The sequence below is a fragment of the Nyctereutes procyonoides genome, unplaced genomic scaffold (genome assembly GCF_905146905.1).
Source record: "Nyctereutes procyonoides isolate TBG_1078 unplaced genomic scaffold, NYPRO_anot_genome, whole genome shotgun sequence".
NCBI classification, from domain to species: Eukaryota; Metazoa; Chordata; class Mammalia; order Carnivora; family Canidae; genus Nyctereutes; species Nyctereutes procyonoides.
The window spans coordinates 30,746,584-30,757,611 of record NW_026575082.1 but is presented as its reverse complement, the minus strand read 5'-3'; positions in this window follow the sequence as shown (position 1 = coordinate 30,757,611).

Below are 11,028 nucleotides of genomic sequence, written 5' to 3'. Positions count from 1 at the left end.
AAGAAATGTTAGTCATCACACCCACCCACACACACACCCACACACACACACACACACACACACATATACATATTCACATATACATTCTTTCAACTCTTGGATACAACCAACCACAAGCACAAATTGTTTTGGTAAGTTTCTTAAATAGGAACTAAAGATAAACTAGTTGACTTTATCTGTGATGCTGATAAATAGTTTGAAATTTTTCCTGGGTTAATGGATAGTCTTATAATACAAATAAGAGGTCTGATAAAAGGCAGCCTAAAAGACTTGATATTTTTCATATATACTTTTCTCATATATGCATTTTATTTCAGAGGAGTTCCAATTATTTTCCAATTCGAATGTTTGAAGAAGGGTTGGATTCATACATTGAGGAAGAAGGGATTCCAAAGCCTTTGATTTCTGTCGTAGCCCTAGATGAAAATGCTGAAAATCAGCATCCTTTTGTTTCTGTGTCCGAATAGGTTGGAGATAGCAGAATCCTCACTGATATAGCTTACAATATAGGGAAAAAAATCACATACTTCACCATATGTACCAAAAAGTACTGTGTGGAAAGGACTGTCATTTCATCTGGTAGCTGCAAGTAGAGGCCCTTGCAAGGACTGTGACCTGGAGCATAAAAACAATATACAAAGCTGACACTTCTGAGCTGCCCAGTTATGTGCAACATCAGTTTAACATTCACAGAGTGTACAGATTGTCTCTGGGAAAATGTGCATATCGGAAAATGTGAACACTTGTCAGCCTAAGTCCCCCATGTATAATATGGGTCAAAGTGACAGGAGCAAGGAAGTTTGCTTCCAACCCAGGCCTGTCATTCTATATAGTCCAATGTCTCTGACCGTAATTTAGGTGCTATGAATAAGTAAATAGGAACATCCTGTTAACATGATTGGTTCACATGAAACTAGATTGTTTCAGTGAAGTAAATAGAAGACAGCTTTGAGAAGCTCGCTTCTCTGTTCAAAAGTACATGTGTGTGAAGGTAGGAATATGACTTAGATGGCCTTCCAAAGAATCTTTAAGTCTGCTTACCCTGTCTTTCTTTCTTTCTTTCTTTCTTTCTTTCTTCTTTCTTTCTTTCTTTCTTCTTTCTTTCTTTCTTCTTTCTTTCTTTCTTTCTTTCTTTCTTTCTTTCTTTCTTTCTCTCTCTCTCTCTCTCTCTCTTTCTTCTTCTTTCTTTCTTTCTTTCTTCTTTCTTTCTTCTTCTTTCTTTCTTTTCTTTCTTTCTTCTTTTCTTTCATTATATTTATTTATTCATGAGAAGCACAGAGAGAGAAAGAGAGAGAGAGAGAGGCAGAGACACAGGCAGAGGGAGAAGCAGGCTCCCTGCAGGTAGTCCAACGCCGGACTGGATCATGGGACTCAGGGATCAGGCCCTAAGGCAAAGGCAGATAGATGCTCAACCTCTGAGCCATCCAGGTGTCCCTATCCTGTCTTTCAAGTATATAGAGATCATTATTCCATAAGAGTTATATGGAAAGAAATTGCATGCCTTAGAATCAGACTATGCTAAATTTCATTGGCATTAACATAAATTAAAATCCATTTTACCTTAAAAGGAGAAAGACTAAGAGGAATGCAAGTGGTTTAGATTAAAAGGACACATCTCATGAGTTTGCTCAAGAGGGAGACGGATTGGGAAACCCTCAAGGAAACAAAGCTTGAGCCATAGAAGCAAATGGTCATTGCGGCAAAGTCCAATAAATTCAAGCTTTGTGTATACAAGTGGATTGAGTAGCTTTGGAAAACACACCTCTGTCAGTTTATACTCATGGATCTGGTCCTGCTGTTACCAGTCAGATTTTAAGCTTTGATTTATGTAGCTTTTGGTGTTTGAGGTTTTGTTTGGTTTTAGAACTAGCCCCTCCTCAACCTCCCCCCACACTTTCTTTCTTTCTTTCTTTCTTTCTTTCTTTCTTTCTTTCTTTCTTTCTTTCTTTAATTGAGACAACACCATTTGTCCAAAAACACACACCACAATGTTTAATTATATGTACGTATAATGTTATTTCATAGAACATACATATTTAACATAATCTGAATGCTTTAAATCAATGTTGAGCAGAACTTCTGCAACTGAAATAATATGGAAATTTGTGTAACCTGCAGTTATAAACAGCACAGTTACAGGAAAGAAATGTTTTCCAGTCTCTTCTGGGAACCCTCCATAACTTGTTTATTCACCCTACATTTGATTTATAACAAATGAAATGAATTGCCATCAAACTCCTCAAAATGAAATTATTTCCATAGGTCACAGAGCGAAAATTGTGCCGTAAGAAGTTCAAGTTAGAAGGGACTAGGCCCTTCAGTGTTGTACAAGCCCCTTAGTGGACAGATGAAAAAATTGTCAGAAAAGCTGGTTAATTCATGCAAGTGATTTGTGCAAGATAGTACAAATTGTTAATTCAAGAGTTATGCTTCCTGACCCTAGGCCCTGGCTCTTAATCCAGATTTCTTTTCTCTACAACATATGTGATGTAGAAGAGCCTTAAAGCCTTCAATCTAACATTTTCCTTACCTTGGGAATGAGAAATTTGAATATCAAGATGCCCAGAGTAACTAATAGGCTGAATTTCTGTTGGACAGAATAGCTTCTATTGATCCCATGTCCCCCTTTATCAGGCCTCCTTACAATAGTCATCCATCCTAAACACTAACCACCACCACCACAACAACAAAAAACAAACAAACAAGGACTGTAGTAGAGGGAGAAGGAGAGAAAAAAATTTGCTTTCTAATAAACCAGATGCTTTAAAAGAGTACAGTGAAAAAGAGTCCCTCTTCCTGTGACATTACAGAGAAAGGACAATGACTGATCCAGAATTTGGGACTGACTTAATGATTATTACCATTAAGAAGTTTTTAATATTTATTTTTGTTTTCTTTCAAATTTTATGACACTGCATCAGCTAAATAGGAGAGGTCTTCTGTTTAGGTACTAGTTCCATAGCTGCTACCTTTGAAAATCAAAACCTATTCATGAGTGTATGGTCAAAAGCTGAGGTCATTGAATATTAATGCATTTTTTTTCTTGGATAATGTAGGAAATCCTTTAACATATTTAAGTCAGTACATGAAATAAAGATTGATTTAGAAATAAAAGAATGATATGCATGGATACATTCTGCTTTTCAAAGCAAATACATAACAACTAACTATATATTTACAAGACTAACATTTATTAACTTCCATCTTCCACATTATAAGATGTTGGTAAAACCTTTAAACTCTGAGAGAATGGGCAAAATCTCAGACTAATGGCCTTCAACACTGGCTGTTTATTGGGATTACCTTGTGTGCTTTCAAAAGTACTGACACTTGGACCTCCCTCTCACAGATTATGAACAAATTCATTAGTCTGGGGTGCCGCTTGGGTATTAGATTAAAAAAAAAAAAACTTCTCTATGTGATAGTAATCACAGCCAAGGGTGGGAACTACTTCATAAATATTTTCAGGGTCATGACTTTAGTGTTATTGTCAGTCCCTGTCTGCTTCTGCCCAATTGACCTGGAGCTAAAGAAGCCCCCGTGATAAGGTTCTGCTGGCTACGGTCTTGGCCTGGAGAGAATCTGATGGGCGGTTTATTGAAAAGATGAGTGGGATCTGTAAAGAGAGGGCTGGGACATTTCCCTTTTCTGCATACTCCCAGAAATAGCTGGAAAACAGCAAAAGCATCCTCCCCACAGATGTCTAACAGAATTACAATGGAAGAAAATACCACATAACCATCCTTAAAGTATGATGATTGCATACAAACACTAAAGCTTCCTAAATTAAAATGCATAATCCATTGACATCCCTTGCAACCCCTTAAGCTTTATTTATTTTCTTGAATGGGCATGCGAGGCCTTGGAGTTCTATTTGCTTCTATGTTCAGCCTCCCAGCACTCTGAAGGACTCTATCACATATAATAAAAGTCAGCCTCACCCCAGGGTATTGGATATCTCTCTTCCACAGAGGCATCAGCTCTATTTCTTTGGGTTCCTCATCATGGTGATCCTCTTACTCCCACCTTTAAGAAGTCACTGACACCAGTATGGAGGGGAGGGATTAATGTCTTTCACTACTCATCAGCAACTCACTTTATCTCTTTCCCTCTTTCCTCTCTTAGCCAAGGAGATATTTTCCATTGGAAACCTTAAATGTCTGTTCTGTTTGCGCTGATCCTATAAGGTACATCCCTGTATGGCTCCGTCACTAGCCTAGAATCATCTTACTTATTCTTTCTCTTTGCAATCACATACTTATGCATTGCCTTGCCCTGTAGAGTTGAAAACATATTTCCGACAATTCAGAAAAATAACTTCTTTTATTCACTGGATGGTATCCTTGATGCATTGTAAGAGCTCAGCAATGACTTGCCTTCTCCCTCCCTCAGAGCTCTCGATGGATCAGTGTACTTGTAGAGATATTCAAGGGAAAACAGTCCTGTTTGCAAGTACGTAATTTTTTCCTATTATCTATTCATTCTTTCTCTTCCAGAATGTGTCCCCTTGGCCCAAAGGTGCATGACAAAGAAGCCGTCATTGAACTGATACTAGGATGGCTGTTCACACCCAACTTGAAGCTATCCAGCTTAGTGCACAACCCCGTTCACCGTTTTCTGCTTTGCCTTTCCCTTTCTTGGCCTGAAGAGGGCTGACTCTCGCCCACCCATTTTGATGAAACTGACCCAAGGGAGAGTCCTTTGCCTTTGCTTTTGTCATTAAAACCTCAGTCGGTTGCTTCTTTGCTCTCAGCAGAGGCACTACCAAGACTTTGCTTTTACTAGGGTCAGCTGGTTTACATTCATATTGCATTTCAAACGTGTGGATAGCAACGCAGATAAGGGAGAAACAGTTATTAGGCCCTTTTGAATGCAAATTTCCAAGAAGGAAAATAAGGAAAAATATTTCTGGGTGGAAGGTAACTCAAAGCAAGATGTAGAAAACCATCTATGTGGATTTCCCCTGAGAACAATCTTTCAGATTTGCTGGAATATAAAACAGGTCTGATTATTCAGTAGTTAGATTTTTAGTAAGCACTCCATTCATTTCTGTTCCTGAACACTTAAAGTTCTGCTTTATGAATGGGTGGCGGGCACTGAGGGGGGCACTTGACGGGATGAGCACTGGGTGTTATTCTGTATGTTGGCAAATTGAACACCAATAAAAAATAAATTTATTATTAAAAAAATAATAATAAAAAATAAATCATGGTCATAGTCGCCACTGACTCGTTCAGCTGAGTGGCATTAACCTGAAGGAAAAACTATAATCTCCCCTTTTTCCTTCACAAAGGGCAGACCAGAAAGCTCAAGAAATCAATGGGAAATGGAAGGCATTTACAAAATAAAATCTAATTTGGAAACTAAATGTGATTCTGAGAAACAATAGAGCAATTGGAAAGTACTCCTCAAAGTAGGCTGACTACTCCAAGAGAGACAAGGAAATAGGAACCTCTGCCGTATAAATCTTAACAGAGACAGAGTCGTTTCTACCCTTCTGTTCAAGGGAGAAGTGCTTCTGCATTAAAAATATCGGAGAATCAAAGCAGAAAACATTGCCACCTTGGGCGATGAAAGGTATGTAAGTGTAAAGCCCACAGGGTTACTACGGGCTTTCACGGTTCCTGTCCTCCGTCCAGTGTTCTTGAAGTCTTTTTTCCATCCAGTCTGCAGTGGACTGGGTTCTCCTCTCTGCTTTTCTAGTCAAGTGATCTGAAGGCATCCTGAGCTTCATGGGTCTCAAGTCATGGTCATAATTTACAGTGAGAATACTACGTGCAAGGGCGCCTGGGGGGTTTAACCGGTTAAGGGTCTGATTCCTGGTTTCAGCTCAGGTCATGATCTGAGGGTCATAGGATCAAACTCTCTTCAAGCCTCCTTGTTCAGCATGGAGTTTGCTTGAACATTCTCTCTCTCCCACTCCCTCTGCCCCCCCCCCCACTCACGCACACTGTCTCTCAAATAAATAAATCTTTAAAAAAATATATGCGTCACATTGTTTAATAGCTGAGAAAGCATGTGTGATGACTGCTAGATCATAAAGATTTTGTATTTACCAGCAACACAACGTGATCATAGTTTCCCCTGGGTTATAGGTTCTTGACCCTCCCCAATCTCCTTCGACACATCTGCACTCTTAGTAAAGTCAGACATCTTTCTTTTTATTTTCTGTATTAACTTATTTTTACCCCTTATGGCATTAAACAACTGTGGAATGGAGACGCAGTACCTGGTTTGTATCTTCTTCCAATCTCACCTTGAATAGAGTCCCCGAACCTTTAGCATATCCTTCCTACCTTTGATCAATTTTATAAACTTCCCACTTACCCTCATTCTACTTTAACCACACTGGCCTACTTGCTGTTCAGGAAATAGGCCAAGTCTATCCCCACCTCAGGCCCAAGGTGCTTGTTCCCCCCCTGTGCCTCGAAGCTCTCTTCCAATATATTGTTCAGGTGTCTCTGTAAACAACTCTAAATGGCCTTCTCAGATCACTTTACCTAAAATAGCACCTCAGCCACTTACTATTGATTCAGTCCGCTCTATTTGTCTTCTTGATTCCTATCAATCTTACATCACATTGTTTAATTTGTGACATTTATTTAATTTTTAGTCTCTCCATGGGGAACATGTGAGCCCCGCGGGAGTAGAGACTTTTGACAATTTCCTTCATGTCTGTGTCTCTAGTATTTACAACACTGATTGGAATATAGGAGGTCAGGAAATATACTGAATGAATGAAAGGATGGATGAATGGATACCTTCTATTGAACTTTGAAAGTTTCAAGAGCAATAAACTAACAGGACATAAAAATGAACTGTCTTGTACATAGCAGGTGCTTAATATAATTTTATAAAAGAAAGAATGTGTGAATCAATAAAACAGCTCTTTGATTAGCTAGAAAGCCTTATTCTCTATCCACAATTTAGTGTATTAGAGATATTTTTCTGAGTGTTAATAACACAGGGGGAAAAACAAGACAGTATCATTGCTGGGGTTTCTAGATGACTAATTAATTAAGATTTCTCCAGTATACAGGGATCCCTGGGTACCTCGGAGGTTTGGTGCCTGCCTTCGGCCCAGGGCTTGATCCTGGAGTCCTGGGATCGAGTCCCACATTGGGCTCCTTGCATGGAGCCTGTTTTTCCCTCTGCCTGTGTCTCTGCCTCTCTCTCTCTGTGTGTGTCTCTCATGAATAAATGAATAAAATCTTAAAAAAAAAAAAAGATTTCTCCAGTATAATTTCTTTAGAGCAAGGGCCAATGGATGGATATCCACATAGCCTGAAAAAGGACCAATACTGTTCTAAGTAAGGGAGAAGGGCATCCGTGCTGTGTGGACCCTAGAATCTCTGCTAAGTCATCTGATATGATTGGGCTTCAACAATCCCATGGGAGAAAAGTTAATTGAATCCTGATTTAATCTTACTTTGGAAAATTTCATGCTACTTTTCACAGTAGGATAAGCCATACATTATTATTCCATAATAATAGGATATTTGTATATTCTATTAGATTGTGAATATTTTAGAATTATGGAGCCTTTAAAGCATGGGGCATTTACTATACTTCTTCATAACCTCAATCCCATTCTTTGACAGAGGGAATGATTACATAGATATTACTAATGGGAGTTTATCCTTATTGAAAAATAATAGATATGCTTAGACTTTCCCCTTGAAATTTGCACTGAAGAAATCTTTAAAAATGGTTCGCTCATTACTCTACAAAATACTTACCTAAAGACAAAAAAAAAAAAAAAAGGTGTAAGGGGTACATTTCACATTACCAAAGCCTTTTGATGTTTGATTCTGAAATCAGTAGTTGTCTAGGAATAGAGTAGAAATCCACCGTTAAATGCTGAGATTCACTTCGAAGCTCAGAGCCTACCGCTTCAAATTGGCTTTAAACTCACTATTATTATTGTGAGTGATTTTATGAGCCTATTATTTTGTAGTAACTCATATGGTGTTTATACTACCAGTATGTACCATACTTGATCTTTGGCTCTCCTGGGAAATACCTCCAATAGATTATCCATAAATTACATATTCATAGTTATCACTGTACCATTTGGGCTTGATGGATTTCTCTTTCTCATCCATTTAAAATTGCAAGGCAGTGTTTAGAGACCCTGGAAGTTCTGAAGGAAGATAAGCTTTCCATTAGCTGTAATCAAAATGATACTTTTTGTCAGGTGTTACTATTTGTCACTGACCTCATCTTTATAGGCCAGTTCATTGCATGGTCTGAATTTCAACTCAAGTGTCATGCTTGCTATTTGCAAATACTGTGCAGAACTTCTCCCCTTGAATTTGGAAAACAAGCTAGAATGAAATAAGAAAACTGACAAAGATTTCAAGGAACCAAGACGGTCAGTGTATATGTGTATGCACGTGGGAGTATGTATGTGTGTGTATTTTAAGGTCTAAAGTTAACCACAACACTCCAGACATGTAAATCAAAGAGCAAATTATTTGCATAATAAACCAACATTTAGGCTTCAGCGAAGAAACATGCTAGTATTTTCATTTGTTCCTTTCATATCTGACCTCTTAAGGGCTGTACTAGAGCACAGTTTGTTCAAACAAGAATGTTTTATGATTTGTTGTGTTTGTGAATTCTGTTAAAATATTTATTTTGTGCTCATGTAGACTGTATATTTTCCTGTGAATTTGGGTTCCCCTGATATGACTTTCCTTTTTTTTTTTTTTTTTTTTTTTTGTGGAGCAGAATTGGCTGGTAGACTTAAAATTCATCTTTTAAATTTACTTTCTCTCATCTCCTATTCCTACCTCTTAATTTTTAATATATCAGAAACATAGTTATGTAAATTTTCAGTTCATATAAATGCAAAGTTTAAATATATATAGATATTATCCTTTATAAAACATTCTTTTTAAAGACTAAAATCAATCCCTGAAAGGTGAAAGGACTTTTCTAGTGTCACACAACCAGTTGGTAAATATAGAACTAAGAGCTTGGGGTTAAACATAAACTGTGATACACATTATTGGGTACTTCATTTAATATATAATATTTGATTTAACCAAAACATTAATATGATTCTGATTTTTAATAGCTGTTTTGTGTGTATTTCTATAACAGATGCCTAGCAAACCCTAAATTCTAATCCCCAGAACACCTATTCGTCATTTTTACCTGTGGTTAGCAATCCAAGTGTGAATATGGGACAATAATGAGACCAACAGTAGACATAATAAAGAATTCCAATAGAATTAGCCTTAGCTATTCTGTCTTTTGTAATAACTTGAGATAGCAATTATTTTTTGCCTCACATCAAGTTGCTACAATTCAGATATTATTGAATTACAATATGTGTTTAAATAAAAATGATAAATCTTCAAGCTTATTACAAGAACAATATATTATTGAATTGAGCTACATGCTAATACATAACGGCTTTCACTTTATATGGCATATGATTTATATTTACATCTCAGGAGTGAATTCCACCATCATTTTATATTAATCAAGCCTTAAAAAGTATCCTAAATCCCCTTATGTTCTTCCCCTTTCTGAAAATGGGTAGGCGGTATTGAAAAGATTGTAGGGTTTACTGGAAGCATAAACGCAAGAAAAAAATTTAAAAGAAGGGAGGATCTGAAAAATAAAAACAAACCACTTAAAAAGAAAACGAGGCAAGAGGAAAAGAAGACCAGTTGTCACTGGGAATAATTGGCACCTGACAAATGTAAGTTATCCTTAAAAAGTCTTGCAAAAACAATTGTGCAATATTGGAACTAAAAAAAAATCAAAACACTTGAGTAAGTACACCATCCGTCTTGTATTCTTTATTTTTGTCTGAAGAAATAGAGTGACCGGAATTAGCTTTCCTAAATAAATTAATCCTATTTCAGGGAAATGTCATTTTCCATGTGAAAACACCTGTGTAACCCTTCCAAGTCTTCTGCCGGAAAGTTTTCTCATTGTGTGCAGTGTTTACTTGTTCCTCAGCAGGGTCTGCTGATGCTAATGGACTCACAGCAGTGCCTCCTACTTCAGTTATTACAGGTCTAATTCAGTCATTAACATTTCATTAATGGACGGGCCTCCTAGCTGCCTGCGAGGCTGTGCAGATATTGATGAGCTCCCTGCTAGAAGAAACAAGTCTTTAAGGTGGACTGCTCTAGAAATGGAGCGTCTTCGAGTGCAGAGAAAAACAGGGATTGTTTTCTAAGGGTTTGGCTGGGGCTTCAGGTAGGTTAAGACAGAATGGAGAATGAAAAAGTTCTGTCTCTCACCCTCAGCGATTCCAGCAGCATTTTATAAATTGAGCACACAGTTCATTCTAGGGTGGATGGTTAACTAATAATCCCCCCCCAAAAAAAAATCGCTGTGCATATGCCCCCTGGAGCAAATCTCAAGCTGATTTCCCTCAGCAATGTAATCTTTGTTGTTCTGTTACTGGGAGTACAAACTTAAAGAAGTAGCTTCATGAAGACTTCCTTTAACCTCTCCTTTCCCACAGCTACTGTCACCATACAAAAAAATCCTCCTTAGATTAATGCCTTGGTCACTTCGTTCACTTTCTCAACTCTATTCACTCCAATCAGGCGTTGGTCCTAAACACCCCCATCAAGGCTCAATTATCAGGAAACCAGTGACTTCCATGTTGCTAAACCCAGTGGTCTCCTCATCTGGCATTTGTTACTTAATCTTTCAGCGGCATTGACTACAGACCCAGGCTCTATTTCCTTTCTTGGGTGTAATGATCCCACTCTCTTGGTTTCCTTATCATACTGCCAGCTTCTCCTCTGCAGCCTTCTTTACTGGTTCTTTTTCCTCTGAGTAACAGCTACAGGTTGGAATATTCCCCACCTTCCATCCCTGGGTGGCTGAGTCCAACCCAAAGGTGTTAAGTACCCTTTTGCTGTGTGTAAGATTTCCAAATCTGAGGGTTTTTTTGCCCCTGCCTCCCATCAAGATCTTGAGAAAGTTAAGAACTGGCCATCATTCTAGCTTTGTCAGTATCGTGCGATGGTTCATGATTTAAGTCAGACGGCT